Here is a 25,865-nt window from a genome sequence, read left to right as displayed (position 1 = left end):
TAAAGTTATGGGGTGTTAGGGTTAGGTTTAGGGGTAGGGTTAGGTTTAGGGGTAGGTGTAGGGGTTAATAGTTTAAATTAGGTTGTTGTGATGTGGGGGGCTGGCAGTTAAGGGGTTAATAGGTTTATTTAGTTAATAATTGTAAGTTTAATTTATTTCTATTTTAATTATGTTAAATTTAGGGGGTGTTAGGGTTAGGGTTATGTTAGGGTTACGTTAGGTTTAAGGGGTAATAGGTTAATTTAGGTTGTTGCGATGTGGGGGGCTGGTGGTTTAGGGGTTAATAGGTTTATTTAGTGGTAGTGATGTGGGAGGCCAGAGGTTTAGGGGCTAATAGCTTTTTTTTAGTGTGAGCGATGTTGGGTTGAGGCGGAATAGGGGTTAATAACTTTAGTATAGTGGCGGCGATATTGGGAGCTGCAGATTAGGGGTTAATAACTTTATTTAGGTGGCGGCGATGTCGGGGGCAGCAGATTAGGAGTGTTTAGACATAGGGTTTATGTTAGGGTGTTAGGTTTAAACCGTATTTTCTTTTTCCCCATAGACATCAATGGGGCTGCAATACAGAGCTTTTCTTTCTGCGATCGCAGGTGTTAGGTTTTTTTTCTGACCCGCTCTCCCTATTGATGTCTATGGGAAAAACGAGCACAAGCACGTCAAATCAGCGCTTGTTTTTGGTGCGGTATGGAGATTAAAAACCCGATATCGCACGCACAAGTCTGTTTTTTTAAAACTTGTAATGGCAGCGCTATAGTTGATTAAATAACGCCACTTTTGTTGCATTCGTTAATTTCCCTATAGCGCTCAAAACTCGTAATCTAGGCGACTTTTTGGAGAGCAGTAAGAAAGGCCTTGGTATCAGGAAGAATGGGATTATCTTTCTCCTGCAAAGGAGAGACCAAGGGGCCTATTTATCATATGTCTGTCGTACCTGATCAGACACTGCCGATCAGGTCCGACAGACATTGCTGAATGCGGAGAGCAATACGCTCTCCGTATTCAGCATTGCACCAGCAGCTCTTGTGAGCTGCTGGTGCAACGCCGCCCCCTGCAGACTCAGCAGGGGGGTATCGATCAACCCGATCGTACTCGATCCATTCCATCAGAGCAGGTGGACAGGGTTATGGAGCAGCGGTCAGACTCGCCAGAAACACGGGCCCACAAGCTCCTTACGGAGCTTGATAAATGGGCCCCCAAGGCTAGTGCTTTCCCTTTAAAGAGTGAAATGATAAAAGTGATTTGAGTTGAAGGAGAGTGAAAGGTAACTGGATCATTCTTGAAATGATGACATTGATTGAGAAATCCCCCGCATTCATTTTTTGTACCACTGAATTTCTCAGGTAAGGGTAATTTAGGAGCGGGAGCCCTCACGGTAGGTGGAGGATGAGAAGATGCAGGTGTAGGCGCTTGAGATGATTGCGAGACTTGGTAGAATGTTTTGAGCATTTCTGTAAATTGGCTAAATTTCACATCTAAACTTTGGAGATGAGCAGCATGAGCCCCAAGTAGTTGAGCTTGATGGGCTATAACTTTAGACAATTCCATGCGGTTTCATACTTTTGGTGTATACTATCATGGTCAGAGGTTACAATTTCCACTCAGTAAGGGACCCTTAGGTTGGGAAGTGTAAGTTATGCACAGTGTCCCAGTAAAAGGATAGTTCCCAGAACATGACCAGTAAGGAATGGCCAAGGCGTAGTCGAGTAGGCAAGTCAGCAACAAACAGGGCAAAGAAGTACCAAAACACAATCCAGAAGAATCATCAAAAAAACAGGCCAGCGAGGCAGAAACCAGACGGGCAGACAAAAGCTTAATCACTAGATGAAAGCACAGTCAGGAGACGGGTCAGAGGTCCAGGCAGCAAAATCCAGTAGAAGGGTCCAAGTTCAGGCAAAGGTCGACAACAGGAGAAACAGTAAGCAGAATAAAGCATACACAGGAACAGAATCCAATACACATGCACAAACAGGTAACAGGAAGCTGCTTTTATAGGCAGTTGATTAGGTAACTGCCTGCAGCTGGAAGGCAGTTGAAGCTAGAGAGCCAGCCAGAGCAGGCAGTAGGATACAACTATCCACACACAGATTCTGAGCTCTACAGGTGCTCAAGAGGCAAGGCTATCGGCTAGAGACTGGAGGTTTCAGATTTAATTCTGGGTATGCGGTGACAATATGTCAAACTCTATGAATATCCAACCAAAAAAATACATGAAATCTTATATGAGTTTATTAGTGGAGTTAAAGAAAGAGGATTCTAAATAAAGAAGAATTTGGGTTTATATTTACAACCTAGCCCAGAAAACTGATTTTTTTTCATCATATCCCCAAAATTCATAAACATCACCATAATCCCCCAGGTAGATCCATCATATTAGGGATCAATTCCATTTCCAGTAATCTTGTTATATAGATTGGTTTTTAGAATGGTAAAGAGTATTAGATTCTACGTGAAACACATTAGATGATTTTAATATCTTTGATGGTCTAAAATGGAAAGATGAGAATGTTTGGATGACCTATGATGTTTCAGCCCTGTACACAAGTATGAGAAATAAAAAACAGAGGGGCGCCTCATGTGTGGTATAGTCTGATTGAAGACATAAGAAAAAGCAACAGAATAGCCAAATGAGTACTCACATACTCCACGAGCACACTCATGTGCTGGTAGGGGCAGGCTGTAGATTTAGATGGGTGTGACAGCTCACCTGTTCAAGGATACTTCCAATACTGTAGTTCTGCAACAGGTGTAAAACAAACAGAGAGCACTATATGTGCAGACCATTAAGGATGATACATAAAAATGTGCTTTATAGTATAAAGTGGGTACTCACATACTCCCAAAGCACACCAATGTGCTGGTAGATACAGGCTGCAGATTCAGGCAGGTGTGGCAGCTCACCCAAACAAACGATCTTTTGGTATTGATGCAGTGAAAACAAAGGCAGGTTTAATGCTTCTCAGCAGCTGTGCACTTAGTAGTGATTGCAGGCAGACGGTAGGAAATGAGATCCACTCCAAAAGTAAAAATTTGCAAATATTTATTAAAAACAAAAATTTAAAAACAACACCAGGGTTGTTATACAAAGTGGATTACAGGGTCACCCAGTTGGCCCCAATGATTGCAACGCGTTTCTCGGTTGGCAAACCGTTTCATCATTGCCTGGTTTATCCTAGAGCACAAATATTTTTGTTCTGTTGGTCAGTTTTGTCAACAAGTCCAAGGGACTGCCATGAGCACAACACAACAATGGCACCCTCTTATGCTAATATATATATATATATATAACCCATTCTGAAAACCATTATGTATGGGACAACAATCCTTTTCAAGCCAACAACGTCAAGTATTAAAGATATATTGATGATGTTATCATTATTTGGAAAGAAGATATACAGTGCACTTAAGGATTTGTTAAACATTACAGCCATAATAGCTTTAATCTTAATTTTACTGAAATTATATAACCAGAATCCTTATAATTTTTAGATCTGATTATATTTTATGATACATCTTTAAGTACTATTTCAGTTAAAAATGGGCAAGCAAGAGAAAAAATCTGCCAATATCACGGTCCAATGTACAACTACCTATAGAAATAGAAAAAACACGGAGCGCATACCACTCTAAGAGTAACACTGTTTAATAATTATAAAACACACAGCGCTGTTAAAATAACACGTACAATGTTTAAAACACAACAAGCATAACTACCACTCCACAGTACTGTTCACCGGCTCCCGTTGGTTTGCTGTTCGTGACCCCGTATCTGCACTCCTTCATATGACTTCTGGAAAGCCTCAGGAAACCTCACTAGGCAGGGGAATACACTGACAAAGCAACAGTACTGTGGAGTGGTGATTGTGCTTGTTGTGTTTTAAACATTGTACGTGTTATTTTAACAGTGCTCCCTGTTTTATAGTTATTAAACAGTGTTACTCTTAGAGTGGTATGCGCTCTGTGTTTTTTCTATTTCTACAGCTTCTATCGGAATCAGGAGCACAGCCCTGATATCTACACTAGAGCAGCATCCACACATCCTATTACTGTTTGGGAAGTATTCTACCAATACTATTCCTGTTTTATTTGCAATCCTTTTTCACATTGGGTCTGATGCTTGGAGGTGGCCTTGCTTTTTTATGTGCTTATACTGGGCTCACTGTCTGTGATTGTATTGTATTATACACATTGTTTGGCTTACATATATATTGCATCACCCTTCTCTATTGGGCACAAACTTGAATGTTATTTTAACTTGTATTTGGTATATGAAGCCTGAGCAGAGAAGCGCAGCTTAATTTTATGTAATTGTACAATTACCTATAATGAGGAATCACATTTCATAAAAAAAGTTTTACACAAGCATTGGGGGATCTTACAAAAAGACCCAATTCTCAAAGATGAGGTGGGTCCATCACTATGTGTAGTGTTCAGAAAGAATAAGGCCTAGATTACAAGTGGATTGGTATTTTGCTGGTATTACAAGTTGAAAGTAACCTTTTTTTTTCACTAACAATAACCAAAATCACGAATAAAGAAGAAATCCGAAAATTGCGGTCGCGTTTATGCATTCACCCATAACTTAACACCTTGATATCATGCAAACACTAATGCATATTCACATTCTCTATAGAAGTCAATGGAGAAAATTTTTTTTTAAAAAAAATAACCCCTCAATATCGCGCAAACAACATAGCAAATTCACATTCCCCATAGAAGTCAATGGAAAAGAAAAAAACATAGCATATTCTCATTAGCGCTAACCTGACATGAATATAGTAATATTTTATTTTCCAATGTTCTTTACAAAACAGAATATGTTCTATATATTCAGAATTAAATATTTCTACATATATCTGATGGTTTATAAAACAAATATATTTTTATACCTATATATTTATATATATATATATATATATATATATATATATATATATACAAATTTATATATATACTGTATATATAGGACTTTCCTATATAAAAAAGGCCAAGTGTGTTTGTCCGAAGCTGTCATGCGCAGTAGAGACTACGCGCGAGGACAAACACACCTGGCCTTAGAGTCCCTACCTGAACAGCTGGTGCGGGCGGAAGTGGGCGTGGCCGGGCGTGACGGGGAGCATCGCCGGGCGGGGGTCGCGTGCGCAAGAGGGAAAGAGGGGAGAGAGATAGAAAGAGAAGGGGAGAGAGATAGAAAGAGAGGGGGAGAGAACAAAATAGATGGGAAAGAGCAAGGGGGGAGAGCAAAATAGAGGGGAAAGAGCAAAAGAGATGGGAATGAGCAAAATAGAGGGAAGAGAGAGAGAACAAAAGAGAGGGGGAGAGAGAAAATGAGGGGGAAACAGAGAGAGCAAAAGAGAGGGGGAGAGAGAGCAAAAGAGAGGTATGGGGAGAGACACAGAGCAAAAGAGAGGGGGGGAGAGAGAGCACAAAAGAGAGGGGGGAGAGATCGCAAAAGAGAGGGGAGAGAGAGAGAGCGCAAAAGAGAGTGTCGAGAGATCGCAAAAGAGAGAGGGGATAGAGAGTACACAAAAGAGAGGGGGGAGAGAGAGCAAAAGAGAGGTGGGAGAGAGTGCAAAAGAGAGGGGGGAGAGAGAGCGCAAAAGAGAGGTGGGAGAGAGTGCAAAAGAGAGGCGGGAGAGAGAGAGGGAAGAGAGAGAGAGTGCAAAAGAGAGGAGGAGAGAGCGCAAAAGAGAGGGGGGAGAGAGTGCAAAAGAGAGGTGGGAGAGAGAGCAAAAGAGAGGGGGGAGAGAAAGAGCACAAAAGAGAGGGGGAAGAGAGAGAGCAAAAGAGAGGAGGGAGAGAAAGAGCACAAAAGAGAGGGGGAGAAAGAGCAAAAGAGAGGTATGGGGAGAGACACAGAGCAAAAGAGAGGGGGGGAGAGAGAGCACAAAGAGAGGGGGGAGAGATCGCAAAAGAGATGAGAGAGAGAGAGAGCGCAAAAGAGAGTGGGGAGAGATCGCAAAAGAGAGGGGGGAGAGAGAGAACACAAAAGAGAGGGGGGAGAGAGAGTGCAAAAGAGAGGGGGGAGATAGAGAGTACAAAAGAGAGGGGGAGAGAGAGAGCACAAAAGAGAGGGGGAGAAAGAGCAAAAGAGAGGGATGGGGAGAGAGACAGAGCAAAAGAGAGGGATGGGGAGAGAGAGAGCGCAAAAGAGAGGGATGGGGAGAGAGAGAGACGCAAAAGAGAGGGGGAAGTGAGAGAGCGCAAAAAAGAGTGGGGAGAGATCGCAAAAGAGAGGGGGGAGAGAGAGAGCGCGCAAAAGAGAGGGGGAAAGAGAGCACAAAAGAGGGGGGGAGAGAGTGCAAAAGAGAGGGGGGAAGAGAGAGAGTGCAAAAGAGAAGGGGAGAGAGAGCACAAAAGAGAGGGGGGAGAAAGACCGCAAAAGAGAGAGGGGGAGAGAGCGCAAAAAAGAGAGGGGAGAAAGAGAGTGCAAAAGAGAGGGGGAGAGAGAGCGCAAAAGAGAGGGGGGGAGCGCAAAAGAGAGGGGGGAGAGAGAGCAATAGAGAGGGGGAGAGAGTGCAAAAGAGAGGGGGATAGAGCAAAAGAGAGGGGGAGAGAAAGCAAAAGAGAGGGGGGAGAGAGGGAGCAAAAAGAGAGGGGAAAGAGCAAAAGAGAAGGGTGATAGAGAGAGCCAAAGAGAGGGGGTAGAGAGAGCAAAAGAAAGGTGGAGCGAGAGAGAGCGCAAAAGAGAGGGGGAGAGAGCACAAAAGAGGGGGGGAGAGAGAGTAAAAGAGAGGGGGGAGAGAGCAAAAGAGAGGGAGAGAGCGCAAGGGATGGGACCGTCTGTACTGCAAAAAATGGCCCGTGTGACCGGGCTTTAGGACTAGTGTATTTATAAATGCTTAGAACATATTTCCCTATGTGCAGAACATTGAAATGTGAAATTTTTACAGTAAAGGCATAGTTAAACCCTTTATTAAATATGATTATTGCAAAAATATGTTTTTAGAAGTTTTCACATACTTAACTGCAAAGGGCTCCAATGCAGCTAATATATACAGGTCGAATTGCAGGTGCCTCAACATTTTATAGGAATCATTTTTGAATTGACCTCATCATAGACATTCTCTCTTATGAATGTGGTTGTACATGCAACAATTTTTTAGTCCACGTTTATAAGTCTCTGACTTAAGAGAGATCTAGCCAAATACGGTGCCATCCTTTTGAGTTTTGGACTCAATAGGTTTGAATTTTGAAGGTGCCAAAATGTTTTTAAAACTTTTAGGGCTAGATTACAAGTGGCATGCAAACTATTGCGCTAAAATTATCTCGATCGTTTGTGCCCTCTTTCCATTGCGCTATTACAAGTTGAGCGCAAGCGCGTTTTCCCTAGCCCAGTCTTTACCGAGATCTCAGAGCTGTGGTTAACTGTTTTCCCGAAAATAAAAAGTTTCACAAAGCAATTGTGTGTACATATGTATTTATGTATCTATATATATATTTGAAGATATATATAAATATATGTTAGGGAAAAATATTTTTAATTCTGTATATATTTCTCATGTGTTATAATGGGCTGACGTGACATTTTTAAACAGTTACATTTTTCTTGTCAGTTCAGCTATTCTCTGCTGTGTATGCAAAGTAAGTCTTTTCAGCTATAGGAACAACACCCAAAGTCTGTATGGACAAGATAAGGAAAGACCACGAGGTGCTTACATGTGAAGATTCTCAGAAACACAACATATGGGCTATAAAAGAAGACACTGTTCCTATCTGATGCTACGCGCCACACACTGTATTACTGTAAAGTGACCTGTTGTCATTTTGTTGTAATTTTGTTTAATTGTACAATTATAACCTTTTAATTTGGAACAGCTGGCTCATGTTATTTTTCTTCAACATATATAGGTACACATATACAGATATTGGAGCCCATTATGAGCTAGATTACAAGTGGAGTGCAAAAATAATAGCGTTATTGAGAGCTAACATTGCTCAAGTTAAATAGATCCCTTATTTTTAAGCTCATATTACAAGTTGAAAGTAAAAAGTTATCGCTCAATAGAGTTCCTCAGATGCACTAACATCTGGAGGTCAGATAGAGTGAGCCCCTTTCACCATAGACTATGGGGTGCCCTACAAAATACTGTTCTGTCTCAAGCACTAACTTAACATTTTAGTTTTATTCTATAAACTACTGACATTTCTCCGAAATTCCACATAAAAATATTGTCATTTAGATTTTAGAGCATTTATTTGCAGAAAATGACAACTGGTCAAAATAACAAAAAGGATGCAATGTTTTCAGACCTCGAATAATGCAAAGAAAACAAGTTATATACAATAAATTAAAACTGCATTTTGAAAATTTCTAAATTTTGAAGTACTCTCATGAACTGTTATACTCAAAATGTACTGTATATAGAATAACTTGGTATGACATTTTCAATAAACTTTAACCAGCTGTAAATAAGCACCAATTAACCCCTCCTCTTATGAGAGGGTTAGTATATATTTAACCAACCCGAAGACATATTTACAGAAGAGCAGAAATGTATCCTGTATTCCAGGAATTCACTTTCAAAACAAAAACACAAACGCTGCTAGCTTACACATCTACATACTATACATAATTGACACACAACATAGCATTTATATATATATATATATATATATATATATATATATATATATATATATATATATATACTACAAAGAACACACACATAAAGTATATATCCACTACACAACATACATACACATATACATTTGTGATTGTCAGATTATTGTTACAAACACAGACTGTGAGATTGCTGGCCTAAGTCTAAAAGAAGTACAGTACTCAACACAACGGCTTCTTACATGATTAGCATGTCAGATTGTTCTATAATGAAGTGCCCATGACTGCATGTGTCCTTGCAGACATGGAGGGGATAACTTATTAAGGACCAGACTACAAGTGGCGTGCTAACTATTTCTTTGGCGCGCTAACTGCGCTCAAAATAAAGTTTTAATGTGGCCGGAATACCTTGTGTATTACAAAAAATAAATTAGTGCATGAGTCCAATGCACACTAACTTCAGGACATACAATATCAAAACTACGCTATCTTTTTCTCCCCTTGAACACTTATTGTTCGCTAACACGACACACATTAGACCAACAGCGCTAAAGCTGAAGGTAGTGATGAATATTTTATATTCCATTGTTATTTACATAGAAGAAAATGTTCTTTTTATTTTTAATATTTATTACTATATATATCTGATGATTATATACAGATATATATATAAAAAATATAAAGAATATTTTCTTCTAAGTTAAAAACATTGGAATGTAAAATATTTTAAATATTTCTAGTCGAAACAGAGTAAAAAACATTTTAATATATTAAAAAATATATTAATATATTAAAAAATATTTTGAAGTATTTGACTGGAAAGGGCTCAAAGTGTGTGTATATGTGTATATGTAAATACATGTGAATATATGTGTTTATATGTGTATATATGTATGTATATACAGTATATATATATATATAGGCATAAATAAAAAGAGAGAACTGCTCAACCTGGGAACGAACAATAGCATAATAGCTTATTCTATGGCTAGTTACCACCCAAGAAGCAGCCTCTTTTTGCTCAACATGTGCCTTTCATAGAGAAGAACTTTCCTGTAGCATATTAGTCTGATCCTGACTTAACAGTATAGTCCAGTCCTGAAATACCAGGCAATCCCTCTTTGAACGAGAGAAACGACAAAACCCCAGACGTATGTTTCGACATAGTGTGGGCCCCGTCAGTGAGGTGCAGCCATATCCATCTGGGCACACTGAGCAACGGGTCCACGCCTGGATTCCTGCATCATGTTTAGGGAGACTTCCCTAAGAGTCATAACTGGCATAAATAAAAAGAGAGAAGAGCTCAACCTGGGAACGAACAATAGCGTAATAGCTTGTTCTATGGCTAGTTACCACCCAAGAAGCAGCCTCTTTTTGCTCAACATGTGTCTTTCACAGAAAATAACTTTCCTGTAGCATATCAGTCTGATCCTGACTTAAAGTGAATGTAAATTTTGATGCTAAAGTGCCCGGTTTTTAAAAATTGGATTAAAAACAGGGGCACTTTAATTCATCAAAATTTACATTTCACTCCTGTTGTGAAAAAAAACTTACTTTTTAATCTTCACAGCAGCTCCAGCTTCCTCCACCCGTTGCAAAGCCTCTTCCTGGGTCTAAAATGAGGAATCCAGCTTCCTCCAATAACAGCGTTGAATCAGACACTAATTCCCCCGGAGGGAAGCTGTGATTGGAGGATGACCTATCCATCATTTCTGACATCAGAAATGGCTTGCGACGACCGGAGGAAGCTGGAGCTGCTGTGAAGATTAAAAGGTAAGTTTTTTTTTCACAACAGGAGTGAAATGTAAATTTTGATGAATTAAAGTGCCCCTGTTTTTAGTCGAATTTTTAAAAAACGGGCACATTAGCATCAAAATTTACGTTCACTTTAACAGTACAGCCCAGCCCCGAAATACCAGGCAATCCCTCTCTGAATGAGAGAAACAGCAAAACCCCAGACGTACGTTTCAGCCTAGTGTGGGGCTCGTCAGTGAGGTGCAGCCATATGCCTCTAGGCACACTGAGCAACAGGTCCATGTCTGGATTCTGCATCACGCTTAGGGAGACCTCCCTAAGAGTCATAATTGGCATAAATAAAAAGAGAGAAGTGCTAAACCTGGGAACGTACAATAGCATTATAGCTTGTTCTATGGCTAGTTACAGCCCAAGAAGCAGCCTCTTTTTGCTCAACATGTGCCTTTCACAGAGAAGAACTTTCCTGTAGCATATCAGTCTGATCCTGACTTAACAGTATAGTCCAGTCCTGAAATACCAGGCAATCTCTCTCTGAACGAGAGAAACGGCAAAACCCCAGACGTAAGTTTCGGCCTAGTGTGGGCCTAGTCAGTGAGGTGCAGCCATATCCCTCTAGGCACACTGAGCAACGGGTCCACGTCTGGATTCCCGCATCACGCTTAGGGAGACTTCCCTAAGAGTCATAATTGGCATAAAAAAAAGAGAGAAGCGCTGAACCTGGGAACGAACAATAGCATAATAGCTTGTTCTATGGCTAGTTACCACCCAAGAAGCAGCCTCTTTTTGCTCAACATGTGCCTTTCACAAAGAAAAACTTTCATGTATAGCATATCAGTCAAATCATGACTTACCAGTACAGTCCAGCCCTGAAATACCAGGCAATCCCTCTTTGAATGAGAGAAACTGCAAAACCCCAGACGTACGTTTCGACCTAAAGAAAACGGCAAAGAAACCCAGTGAGCTCCGGTAGATATAAAAAAGGTGAACTTTATTCTTTATCTCAAAACAACACACTTATACGAAAAAATGGGGGTAAAAATGGTAAATAAAAAACAAGAATGATGAGACCGTTGTGACCATCGGCTGCCAGTCGGTCTTACGTGTTTCGGCTGGGTAATTTAGCCTTAATCATAGACCTAAGGGATATCCGGTGTTCACCCTTAAGTAGCCAGCTTAATGGAACTCAAGGGTGAACAGCTGATGGTCACAGCGTGTTTCGTTGCTCAAAGCTGACTAGGCAAATTGCTACTGGAATCGAGTTGAACTGACAATTACATTTAAAAATCACTTTATCACGGGGGGCGGAGCGAGGCCAAGCTGGAAATGGCCGCAAAAGACTGAAGCTCTGAGCAGGTTAGACGAACCTTAGCCAAAAAAGAAGAGTCGGACTCCATAATAAAGGACCACTTTCTGGCATATCACCTATCTACACTTGGGGGATAGGCAGATGCAAGAAAAACTCCGATGTAAAAACCGGGAGGCGTAATGCAAAGCGAAAACGCTGTGTAGGCCCAAGCCCTGACAGCCTGTAAAACCGGAGGGGCGCAGATTTGCGAGTTTCTCAGAGAGATGAAGAGTTGCATGGTTCACATTTTTAAGAGCTCTGGAGACCAAACATAAGCAACAGGTATGAATCACATTTGTTCAAAACAGTAAGCAAGGGGAAAAAGGTGCTTAAAAATCTTAACGCTGCAAATTATATGACGACCCACGTGGCACATGATAACACCGGCACTTTCAAACCCCCCATAACAGCTACTTCCCTCACATATGGACTATAAAACATAAGATGTGACGAACCTATCTTCCTACCCATATATAAGCATCACTAATCAGAAATAGGCCACTGGGGATGGCCCCAAAAAGGCTCAATAAGCAGACCAAACCGAGCAAAGTATTAAAAAATCAAACACTCTCACCAGTGCCTGTAAGCAACTTTTTTCAACCTCAAGAACATTCCCATAGGGAAGCAGACAAAACTACAATGGAGATGCAGCCTAGTTCCTTGTCGGTGGCGATATCAAAAGAATATGCAGACCAGCTAAAAATGGACATTGCCAAGCTGCCTACCAAGGCTGACTTTGACGGTCTAAAAGACTTAATACAATCTGAATTGTCTTCCATGAAACATGACATAAAGGAGATAGGAAACAGGATAGAGTCCATAGAAGAAGCCCAAGATTCCACAGATAAAATAGTGGACTCATTAACAACTCACGCAAGAGAGCAAGAAGCCTATATGGAAGCTATGGATGACAAACTAGAAGACCTTGACAACAGGGGACGTAGAAACAACCTGAGGGTAAGGGGAGCACCGGAATCCATTACCCCAGCAGAAATACCGGAATACCTACAAGGGCTGTTTAAGCACTTACAGAATGACCAACAGGCTCCTGACATGGAGCTGGACAGGGCACACAGAGCCCTTCGGCCCCCTCCACCACCGAATGCACCCCCACGAGATATCATTCTGAGGTTTTTGAGGTACACAGATAAGGAGAAGATATGGCTTCAGGCTCGACAACTGAGACAAATAACATATTTAGATCACCACCTACAAATATTTCTGGACCTTAGCCCCATAACAGTGCAGAAAAGAAAAGAGGTCCGCTTTATAACTAAAATACTACAGGAAAAGAATGTGAGATATAAATGGGGATATCCCTTCTGCCTACATGTGCAACATGAAGGAAGATCAGTGTCATATAGATCACCCAAAGACCTAGAGGACCTATCTAAACTACTGGACATCTCTTTTAGTCCACCAACCACAGCTGAAGAAAGGTCAAGATTGCCAACTGCTGTAGCTTCTTTCAGCAAGCAGATGAACCAAAAGCCGACCTGGTCAAAGGTTATAACGAAGAAAAGGAAGGAGAAAAGACCAAAGCCCTCTACATCGTCCAGCAGCGATCCAGGTTGATTAACAGGACAATGAATTTGTGGGTGAGATAATTCTATATTGAACTTAGAGAAAAATCACTTAGGACATTAAAATGTTAAGTGAAGCAAGTCATATGGACATTGTTCAACGAAAGAGAAAAGTTAACATTTGGGTTAAGTTTGTAAGGTACCCAGTTCTGATAACCAGATCTGGTAAATGGTTTATCAAATCGTTACTAAAGCATGTATATAGAGTTAAATTAAGTTTGGTTCTGTCATGATACTATGGACTCTGAAGAGACCCCTAGAAATGTTAGAAAGGTTTTAAATGGATAAGCTTTTCACCCCTTCTCTTCCCCCCCCCTCCCCATAGAAATGTTTATATTGGCAAGAGGAGTCAACCAGCAATCCCCCCTAGCTGGGATTTATAGCACAAGATAGATTGTGCTCAGATTGTAATGTTTGAATTGTTTGAAATGTTTATGTTACACAAAGTGAATGCAGTTCTTTGTTTTATTGCCTTAAAAGTCTTAAGCTACTGTTTTAAAGATGCCACAGGTCAGGAGCAAATGCATGGGCGACATGATTGCCTTGAATGGAAACACTACACAATTAGGGAACAAGATAAATTCCAAGTGTTAAACAAGGTTATATTTAGACTTCTTAATGAGTCAGACGACAGAAAACACGCAGAATAGCCTTAACATCCTAACGGCAAATGCAAAAGGCCTCAATAGCCCACACAAAAGAAGCGTAGTGCTAAAAGACATAAAAGAGAAAAGGGGGGACATAGTGTTTCTACAGGAAACGCATTTTGTAAAAGGCAGGGAACCTAAGACATTTAAATTTAAATATGGTGAAACGTTCTATGCATCCAATTCTACCAAAACAAATGGGGTGGGAATCCTAATCAAAAGAAATATACCCTTCCAGCAGATCAAGGTGCATAGGGACAGGGAAGGGAGATACTTGATTGTCATAGGTAAGCTATTTAATACAGTGGTGACCATGGTCTGCATGTATGCCCCCAACACTAGACAAGATGCATACTTTAAACATTTAACTAACTTACTATTAGAAGTGTCCAAAGGTACCCTAATTCTTGGAGGGGACTTCAATCTTACACTCGACCCCTATATGGACAATTCCAACCACACTTCATCTGTCCCCAACAAAATAATTAACACAACACGACAGTGTCTAAAGGACCTCACAGTTCACGATGCATGGAGAGTGAAGTATCCAGACGCAAGAAATTACACTTTTTATTCACACCCTCATGCCCGATACTCTCGCATTGACTACATCATGCTAGACGTAGCCAGCTTAGCTAGGGTAAAGGAACTCACCATTTACCCCAGAACATGGTCGGACCATTCGATGGTAGGCTGCACTATATACTGGCCCCTAATGAATAAAATCTCACACACATGGAGAATAGATGACAATTTAATTAGGGACCCAGTCTACACATTCAAAATAGAAAAAACATTAACTGAATACTTTACACTGAATCAAGCCTCCACATCAGATAACAGGCTCTTGTGGGAAGCTCACAAATCAGTGGTCAGAGGCGAATTAATAAGCATGAAAGCTCACAAAATAAAGGAAGAAAGAATTTATCTACACAATACCCTTACTAGGCTTTCAGAGCTAGAAAAACAACACAAATATAACACTAACGATCATACATTACTGAAAGCAATAGAGGATTGTAGAGCCACGATACAAACCATTATAGATAAGGAGTGTAAGCAACACGCAATAAAATTGAGGCAAACATATTTTGAAGGTAACAACAAGAGCAGCTCACTATTCGCCAGAAAACTCAAAAGGAAAATTAATAAAACATATATTTTACAGACAAAAGACATCAAGGGGAAAGATGTATACACGACTACCCAAATAGCTGAGGCATTCAGAACATATTATGAACAACTATACAACATTAGTAAAGCTGGGGAATATCCACCACAATTGAAAAAAAGCTCACTGACACAGGAATACCTAGAGAAACTAAAGTTCCCCACACTGAGTCAGGAACAGATAGATTCACTGGATAGTCCGTTCTCTTATGAGGAAATCAAGATAGTAATAAAAGACCTCCCTACGGGGAAGGCCCCAGGACCAGACGGTTACTCAAACAGCTACTACAAACAATACAAGGACATTTTAATACCACAACTATTAGACTTGTTTAACAGCATCAGTGAGGAGAACCCATTCCTAGACACTAACCTGGAAGCCCATATAGTGGTCTTGCCTAAACCAGGCAAACCTCCAGACAGGGTGGAGAATTTCAGGCCCATTTCACTATTGAACTCGGACCTCAAAATATATGCAAAAATTCTAGCCAACCGTTTAAATCAGGTATTGCCCCAGCTTATTAAGAATGATCAAGTAGGTTTCATACAAAACAGAGAGGCCAAGGATAACACAGTTAGGGCAATACATCTCCTAGAATACACCCAGCAACAGAAATTGCCCCTGGCCCTGGTCTCAACAGACGCGGAGAAAGCGTTCGACCGCGTCTGTTGGACATTCCTCAGGGCCACATTACAAAAATTCCAACTGGGAAAAACCACCATATCAAGGATTTTCGCCCTTTACCATTCCCCGTCAGCTAGGGTCAGAGTCAATGGCCACTTGTCTAATCCATTCAGTATATCAAATGGGACCCGCCAGGGTTGCCCCCTATCCCCATTGCTGTTTGCCTGCATAGTGGAAGCCCTGGCCTTGGCAGTTAGAGACAAACCCTCAATCCAGGGACTAGAAATAGCGGGTTCTACCCACAAGATCTTATTATATGCTGATGATATTTTATTTTTCCTTACCAACCCCGCAACCTCTATACCCTCCCTTTGTGAGGAACTAGACAATTTCCAAAAAGTATCCAATTTTCTCATCAATAAATCTAAGTCAGAGATGCTTTTGCTAAACCATGATCCCCCGCAATCCCAAAATATTTGTCAGATATGTCCATTCAAAAAAAGAGGGAACTCCCTAAAATACCTAGGCATATACTTAGCCCCAACAACTGAAGAAATGTTTCAACTAAACTATGTCCCCATCCAACAACAGATCATAGCAGATCTCTCAGCTTGGAGATCAAAGAATGTATCCTGGTTAGGGAGAATCACAATCCTAAAAATGAATGTCCTTCCAAGGTTATTATATATCTTCCAAACCCTGCCCATCCCCACACCCAAGAACTTCACCAATTCACTACAATCCAAACTATTAGCATATGTATGGGAAAATAGGCCAGCAAGGATCAATAAGCAACTAATGTGCATGCCAACTAAAAGAGGTGGATTGGGGGTCCCTGACTTGGAAAAGTACCGTACGGGAATATTCCTGCAAAGGATCATTGATTGGTACACAAACTTCACAACTAAGGCTTGGGTAGCACTGGAGCATGATATTGCAAATAAGACACACCTGGGGTCCCTCTGCTGGCTACCGCCAAAACAGACCTCTTTAGAACATCACCCTAACTCTATCATAGCAGAGACATTCCGGGTCTGGAACCATATTCTAATATCATACCCGAATATATCCTCAAGAACCTCCCCGCTAACACCCCTTACAAATAACACAGACTTTATACCGGGGCTGAATTTCCCCAGCAAAACCCTATCCAACAAGAGAAGAACCCTAGCGGCATATCAGTTAGGTAATGAGCATAAATTTTATAACCTAGAAGAGTTAGCAACAGAGGGAATTGACCTCTCAAAAAATTGGTTACTATTACGCCAATGCCAATCATATATAACAAAACACCCTGATCGAAGGAATTTAGTGAGGCCCATGACGGCATTTGAATCACTATGTAGAACAGACACCCCACATAAAAAGACACTAGCTATTTCTCATGCACTACTACAAATCCCACCTCATGGCTACACCCCGTATTACATAGACAGGTGGAATACAGAACTGAACCTAGACATGACACTAAGAGAGGTCTCAGAGATTTTCACGAATGTAACCAAGGTCTCCTCCTCCAGCCGGCTAATTGAACTAAATTTAAAGATAATCCAAAGATGGTACTACACACCGGCTAGGATACATAAACTCTATAGGACGACAAGTGATACATGCTGGAGGTGTGAAAATGGCAGGGGGAACATGGCACACATCTGGTGGGATTGTACTATGATAAAGGAAGTGTGGGAAAAAGTAGCAAGGGAGACTTCAGAAATGGTGGGGGTTACGATTCCACCAGATCCTCGCATCTGGCTATTTAATATTATTCCAAGAAAAACACAAACACAAGTGAAAAAACTAATCTTTATGGCAAGTAATGGCATGAAGACATTACTTGCAAGGCACTGGAAACAAAAATACACCCCCACAGTTGCTGATTGGATCCACACTTTCCAACACATCTTACAATTAGAGGAATATGCATACATTAAATCGAGGACAGAGGTGTCATACGGCTTAATGAAGATCATGTGGGACACATATATAGCAAATAAATTTCATAATTAGCATACGCAAACTAAGTTGTGTTTATGCTTTATTAGGAGATTGATATAGGACCTAAGGCTCCTGACAACTGTGGCAACAGAACGTTTCTAGATACTTTTTGTTAGACGCATTTCACTGCATAACTGTAAAATGTAAAAGAAAATGTTAAACGGTTTGTTGCAATTCCTTTTTTGACCTCTGTATTGTACGAATTTTATTTGACAATAAAACTGTTTATTCAAAAAAAAAAAAAAAAAAAAAAAAATCACTTTATCACATAGTTCTAAGTTTAGCACAAAGCTGATAATAGTTGAACATCAACTGGTGGATAAAAGATAATGTTGTTAGTAAATGATGACTATGAAAAAATTGATCCCTTGTATTGATAGAGTAAAGGCAATCAAAAAAGGAATAATTGATATAATGTCCTCCCTTTCACCATACAGATGGGAAACAAAAAAAGGGGGTTTAAAAGATTGTAACTATAAATATAAATAGTGACATGATGTATGCCTAAACTAAATACTGAGATAAAAATCAAATAAGTTGGATTAGGTATATATAAACATAAATATATGTCTATATAGATGCACAATCTAAGTACCTTTTTATTAAGACCTATCTCATGAAAGTCTCCTAATAGTCAATCCTATAAGGAATTGTAATCCAAACTTATAAGAAAAAAAGAGATCAATTTATGTTCTCTTGGGTTAGCTCACTTGTAGTAATCCCTTATTTTATATTTATCTTTATTTCCAAAAATTGATGATGTCCCCAACTGAATTAAAGCCTTTAGGATGTCTGGTTTGGAGAGTGTATATCCAGAATGCTTCTCTGTACAAGAGTCTTTGCATTCTGTCTCCCCCTCTAGGGGTATGCAATATCCTCTGTATCACTTGCCATCTAAAACTAGTAACTGATTTGTTGTGCTCAAAGATAAAATGATGCACCAAATCAGACACATCATTTTCTTTGTCAATGTTATTAAGATGCTCTCTAATACGTGTGCGTGCCTCACGTGAGGTACACCCCACGTATTGTTTTTTGCACTGGACACATTCGGCTAAATAGATAACATAATTAGTGCGACAATTGTTGCAAGTAGTAGAGAAGAAAATCCTCTGTGTACTTTTGGACTGAAATCTATCAGTAACATTTGCATGGCTGCAAGCTATACAGTTTGAGAAATGACACTTGTAGTGTCCTTTGATTTGTAACCAACTGCTACCTGTTACTGAAGGTTTTTTCAACATACTAGGAGCTACCATATTTCCAACTGTACGGCCCTTTTTAGAGATAAAATTAAGGCCATCCCTAGCTATATCTTTAAGGCTGTCCTCTGCAGTTAAAACTGGGAGATGTTTGTTGATAATGCCACAGATTTCTCTAAACTGAGGGCTGAAAGTTGTAATAAAATTGGGTTTCAATTTATCAAATCTTGTATTGGACTGGTTCCTATCATGTTGTAACATAGTGCCTCTGCCTAGTCTATTGACTTCTAAAAAAGCTCTATTTATAACCTTCTTGGAATAACCCCTCTCTAGAAGTTGATGTTTCAATACTTCAGATTCTTTTAGAAAATTACTATTAGCAATGCAATTTCTTTTTAGCCTTATATATTGACCCTTAGCCACCCCAAAACCTGTATGCTTGGGGTGGCAGGATCTAGAATGAAGAATGATGTTTGATGTAATTGGTTTTCTATACAATGTAGTTGTAGCTCGTGATAGGGAGGGTTCACCTATCAAATATACATCTAGGTAGGGAATTTTAAGTTTATCAAAAGTGAAAGTGAACTGTAGATTAACCTGGTTACTATTCAAATAAACAATAAACTTCTCCATTTCTTCCTCAGATCCTGAACATACAAAAAGATAATCTATATACCTTTTGTATGATCTTATGCAGTGTTTGTAAGCGTTTTGTTCTCCAAAGACGTGGGACCTTTCCCACCAGCCCATGAATAAATTAGCATAGGCGGGGGCAAATTTTGCGCCCATGGCAGTCCCACGCCTTTGGAGAAAAAAAGAATCATCAAACTTGAAATAATTGTGAACCAATAGAAATTCCAAAGTTTTCAGAATATAATTTTTCAAATTGGTATCATAATTACTATACAAATCTAGGGAGAACTTAACCGCTTCCACACCAAGATGGTGTGGAATACAGGAGTAAAGTCCAACAACATCTACTGTCAACCAAGAGCATTCACTGCTCCATGTTAGATGTTGTAAGCAAGTTAGTAGATGTGTGGTGTCTTTGAGAAAAGACGGTAGTTGCTGGACGATGGGCTGCAGCAATGACTCTATCCAACCTGACATTCTCTCAAACAGTGATCCTAGTCCAGATATAATAGGCCTTACCTTCACCTCCTCCAAGGATTTGTGCACCTTGGGGAGGTGATGGAAGATTGGACGTTTTGGCCTAGTGTGGGCCTCGTTAGTGAGGTGCAGCCATATACCTCTCTATATATATACTGTATATATCTACACATATAAGTACATAAATACACATGTATTCACACACAATATATATATATATATACACACACACACACACATATTGGTATTTAGGTACTTTACCAACCACCAACATAGGGCTATAACAGCACCTTTCAAAAAGCACAATACCCCTTCACAAATTTCAATTTCCCTTTTAACCCTTAAAAAATGTATTAATTAATCTATATATGCCATAGTATTCACTCATGTAAGCACTGCAGAACACATACACACATTGCACAGCATTCTTACACATACAAACACATTACACAGCATGCACACACATATACAATATACTATACATCATTCACACATGCACAAACGCACAGCACATTATATACACACACAAATACACACATTAGACATAGTTGCCAAAATTAAAAAAAATAATTCAGGGACACTTCGCAGCAGAGCCATGCCCATTTACTGCTTGCATAGCTCTGTCCACTCAGATCGACCCCCAAAACAAGCACATAACATTCTAGTAGTATAATTTATCTATACTGATTGCTTAAAGGGACAGGAAAGATTAAATTAAATGTTTATGATTCAGACAGAGCATGTCATTTTTAAATTCATTTATGCTTTATTCTCTTGGGTAACTTTGTTAAAAAGGATATGTACCAATCCTTAAGCAGCAGCAAAGCACTACTGGGGGCTAGCTGTTGATTGGTGGCTACATACATTTGTCTTTTGTCATTGTCAGCAGATGTATTTAGCTAGCTCTCAGTATTTCATTGCTGCTCTGGAACTGACTTTATGTATTTAATCACTTTACAGGGTTTAAACACATGTCTATATGCAAGTAATAATGCAATAAGAACATTTCTGTAACATATTAGAGCATTTTCTTAATGCACTGTTATAGCCTTTTAATGCAGGTTAAAGCATCAAGCTCCTCATCACCTCCCTTACTCTCAAGCACATGGGTTAAATTATTAACCCTTCAGCATCTGTATAGCAGGACACCACAAAGTACACTAGTCTATATAGATGTTACGTAGCCTGGAATTAGACAGTGATATTACATCAATGTTTAACCTGCTGACTACTGTCCTGGAGCTGCTATGAACATTATATGCAGAAATGTTAAGGACTTGCTAAGACACTATTGAAAGTTTCACAAGTAGGTGACATTTTATGAGGTAATTAGTTTTATCTTATCTGCTGTATTGATTGTGTGCAATAGGTTAATAGATCCAGGAATGCTCCAGTAAATCTGGATTTTTTATAACACATGGGGAAAATTCCACGTTACAAATTGTGCAACACTATTGATCACTCCTGGTCTCCTACCCTCTCTAGTATTATATAACAAATATTATGGCTTTCCCTTACCTGGTACCAAACTACACACTGCTAAACTTCAGTGTAACAGACGACCACAGAAAACTGCAGCAAAAACTGTAAGCATTAAGTAATGAAACTAATGCCACAGTGCTGTCTGTAGTGGGAGTACTGCACTGCACACAATATTTATAAACTACATACAGACTGAATTGAATAAGGTACAAGTTTAACCCCTTAAAGGTACATGAAACCCACATTTATTCTTTCACGATTCAGATAGAGAATATCATTTTAAACAACTTTCTAATTTACTTCTATTATCTAATTAGTTTCATTCTCTTGGTATCATTTGTTGAAGGAGCAGCAATGCACTATTGTTCACATATAATCAAAATCGATATGCAGCCACCGATCAACAGCTAGAATCTAGGTTCTCTGCTGCTCCTGAGCTTGCCTAGATAAACATTTCAGCAAAGAATAACAAGAGAAGGAAGCAAATTCAACAATAGAAGTAAATTGGTAAGTTGTATTCTTTATCTGAATCATGAAAGAAAAATTTTGGGTTTCATGTCCCTTTAAGCCACCTGGACGTAACTACTACGTCACAGGGTACTTTGCACAGCGTACCCTAATGACGTAATAGCTACGTCCTGCCTTCTGCTTCATGCTGCAGTCCCAGCTGTCAGCTTTGACAGCTAAGAACTCAGCTAGAGGTAGAAAACATCTACCCTCATATGAAGGTTGATTGCCAGATCTCCGTTGTGGCTGGCGGTTGGTGTAGAAGGGAAGGTGGGTGGGCGGCCCAGCGGCAGAGGTGGGAGGGGGAATGGTATCGGCCGTATGCTACAGAACATAAGTAGAAGAGGGAGTGAGGGATGGGATGCTGCACTACAGAAAAGGGGTAAAGGTGGAGGGAGGGGGGCTTAGTGACAATCAGTCAGAAATGTTTGTAAATGTAAAATAAAAATTAAAAACTAGGTACTGTCAGACAGCTGACAGTGCTTAAGATTACGGTTTTTAGTGAGGGGGTAGGGTTAGAGAATTGCTTGGGGAGGGGGAAGATCAGGGAGGTGGGTGGGTGAGGAGGGTTACCTACAATGCAGAATATTAAAAAAAAATTAAACATTTTTTTTTTTAAAAAATGTTTTTTAAAAAATTATCATCCCTACACTGCATACTCATAAACTCTCTGCCAGTACTTAAGATGTTGGTGACCAGTGAAGGGTGAGGGAGGGTAGAGAGCTGTTTGGGAGGGATCAGGTAGAGATCGGGGTTGGGAGGTGTCAGGTAGGAGGGTAATCTATACATTACAGCGAAACGTAACCTTATAAGCTACATTTTTTACCCCTTCACTTCCGGGTATTTCAGAAGTGTGTTGCGCAGCTGAAATTAGTGGCCTTCTAGTTACCAAAAAAACAAGGGCAAAGCCATACATGTCTGCTATTTGAAAACAAAGGGGATACAAGAGAATCTTTTACAACCATTTGTGAGAACCCGAAAGAAAATGTTTGCGGCTGCACAGCTCACGGAACTCACTTCCAAAGTCCGTCCGGGGTCTATGACGTCACCCGCTTTAGCGGCTGCATAATCCTCCGTTGTAAGGATCCTCAATCCAGGTAAGGTGCAGGGCTCAAGTGTGCAGGAACCAACCGCACAAAATGGTACAGGAAAAATGAAAAGAGCCGCACTAAGTTCAAATTCCAAACTCTGCAAGTTTATTGCATGATAACAAGAAAAACAAACATAGCAAAATTTGTGAGAACCCCAATGTTTGTGAAAAAGTTAACACATTTTTTTAATATAATCACATTATGCAGCGAAATGCTAAAATTTCTCTGGTCTTTTCATTGAAATTCCCAGTTCTTGAGGTTTTAAAAGGCAGGGACAGGAATCCCAAAAATCCAGACTGTACTGGAAAAAAACGGACAGTTGGTTACTATGATTACATAGCATGTACACACATAAAGACAGACTACACAGCATACACATATTCAGAAATTAAAGTGATTGTAAAGTTGCACTCTTTTCTTTTAATATGAAGCCAGTCTGTCTGTGAGCTTAGTCGCTAAGTTTTTATAAGTGATGTTTTCATCTAAATATGATATCGCAATGTTATAAACATTTTCAATTACCGTGCCTCGATCCTCTCATCTGCGACTTCCTGCTCAAAGATATTATTATAGTGAAGAGCAGTCCCACCCGCTCCCTACGTCATGACTTTAGGCTCGCTCCCGAGAAATAAGCGTTGTGCATGCTCAAGACCGAAGTATATGTTACAAAAATTAATCGTGCATGTGCTATAGATGAAGGGGGCAGTTTAGATAGAGTCCTGGTCGCCTAACGGACTGGATTTCAACTGGCTTATAAAAAAAACATCATAAGAAAAAAAAATCACGGAGCCAGGTGGAATATGCAACGATATGAATCCAACGTTTAAAAGGTAATAACTTTGATCTTTTACTAAAATATACAAAACCATGACTTAAATAATAATTATTTTACCAAAAGACAGTGGGGTAGATTTACCAAGCAACGGATGCTTTACCCCCGATGTTTCCGGCTCGCTGGAAACAAGAGTTAAGAAGCAGCAGTCATAAGACCACTGCTCCTTAACTCGTCCGCCACCTCTGAGGTGGCGGACTGCAATCATCCCGATTGGCCGAGAATGTGCAGGGGGTGGCATTGCACAAACATTTCACAAGAAATGCTTTTGCAATGATAAATGCCGACAGCAAGTTGATAAATCGGGCCCTTAAAGGGCCACTGTAAGTAAATATTTTCTATGCCTGTTACTAACTAACTACCCCAAATACGCTTTTTATCAATAGCATTTTATTAACATATCTCTACCGTATATCAGAAATCTTGTCTGCAAATTTAATTGTTTTCCAAACCCACTCCATGGGTATCCTTTGCTCTGTACCAATCCGTTTACAATACCTAGGTTTCAAAATGGCGCTTTAAACACAAAGTTATTGGTTTAAGTATTTTGAACACGCAGTGCTGAAAATAGTGGGCAGGATAACGTGACATCATCGGCGAATAAAAGATATAACTTTTAGAACGTTATGAAACTTCGTTTTGGAGAAAATATAGGTCAGTGGGTTTAAATTAATGTTTATTAACTTTAATATGTTAGTTGTTTAGCTTAAAAATTATAACAGAAAGTAATCCTTTAAACTGAATTTTTAAAATACTGTGACTTTACAATCACTCTAAACACTTCAAAGTATTTGGGATTTTTTAAGTTGAAAAAAGTTTACAAATATTTATTCAAGCTAATGTTTAAAATAGAATTACAATTGTATATGTACACACTACATTTTGAGATGATTAAGCAATTAATCTGTTTTTTAAATGATTAAGAAATTCTGCAAGCTGCTGTTTCCCATTGCAAGATTTACCAGAGAAAGATTAATAATAACATATGAAGCAGCAGATCTAGTAACTAAAATAGTGACACAATTTCACATTTGTTCTGTTAAAAACATTTGTACATAGTTGTGATTAGTGTGCAATGGAATGTTTAAAAGGCAATAAAAATTGTGTATAAAAATATAAAGTTAGCAGTTTGTGATAGAACAGATATAAACCTCTTGGTACATGCTTTTACAAATAGGACACAATGGACAAAATATATATTGAATGGTAACTCACCAGTGATTGTAGTTTTTGTTGTTCCCTTTAGAAATGTGTGCTGAAAAATCTGGCTTGGGAATCATTCCGTGTTGCTATGAAGTAAGGCTTTAAGAAGGGGAGGATCTAATGCCCTGCAGTTTCCTCTTTCTGAACTTTTATGTTTCTATTAACTATTAAGCATCTGGTTTGAATTAAAACCACAAGGTATCCGTGTAACCTGCAGAGTACCAACTCTGTGAATCATTCCATTAGACTTCTACAATAAATTAAAAGGGCTGAATTCAGAAGAAAGTTAAAGGGACATAACAGTGAATTTGTTATGTTTTTTCAGCTTCCCTGGAAAGTTATTATTGTAAACACTAGTCCGTACACAGTATTTGCATTATGAGAAAAAATGTATATGTGAAAATATATAGAGATTGAACTAAAAGACCTGCTTCTTTCAATATACATTTTTTATAGTAATATACTTATTTTCACAAATAAATTCAAAAATTTCAGCCAATAGGAATGCAAGGTACCTCGGGGAAGAAGATAAAAGATGTCAGCGTGATGGATGAAGATGGATCGGCATGGATGAAGACTTTACTCCGTCTGGAAGAAGATGGATGTCCGGACTTCAGGAACGGTGAGTAAATTTTTTGGGGTTAGTGTAAGGTTTTATTTTGGCTGTTTTTTTTTTTTAGATTAGATTAGTTTTTTTTTTGTTTTTTTTTTAATGGGCTGCAAAAGAGCTGATTGCCCTTTAAAGGGCAATGCCTATA

The 25,865-nt window shown here is 39.5% G+C and overlaps 1 protein-coding gene across 1 annotated transcript in view; it reads right to left on the bottom strand.

The window, feature by feature from the left end:
* LOC128662996 (toll-like receptor 13) overlaps positions 1-25,179 on the bottom strand; it is a 50,523-nt gene extending 25,344 nt beyond the window's left edge. The window contains exon 1 of the mRNA XM_053717099.1: positions 25,120-25,179. The gene's annotated coding sequence lies outside the window, so the exon portion shown is untranslated. The remainder of the gene's footprint in view (positions 1-25,119) is intronic.
* Between the last annotated feature and the right edge of the window lie 686 nt (positions 25,180-25,865).

The sequence above is a fragment of the Bombina bombina genome, chromosome 6 (genome assembly GCF_027579735.1).
Source record: "Bombina bombina isolate aBomBom1 chromosome 6, aBomBom1.pri, whole genome shotgun sequence".
In the NCBI taxonomy this organism is placed as follows: domain Eukaryota; kingdom Metazoa; phylum Chordata; class Amphibia; order Anura; family Bombinatoridae; genus Bombina; species Bombina bombina.
Note: the sequence above shows the minus strand (reverse complement) of the source record. Positions and strands in the feature narration are given on the sequence as shown.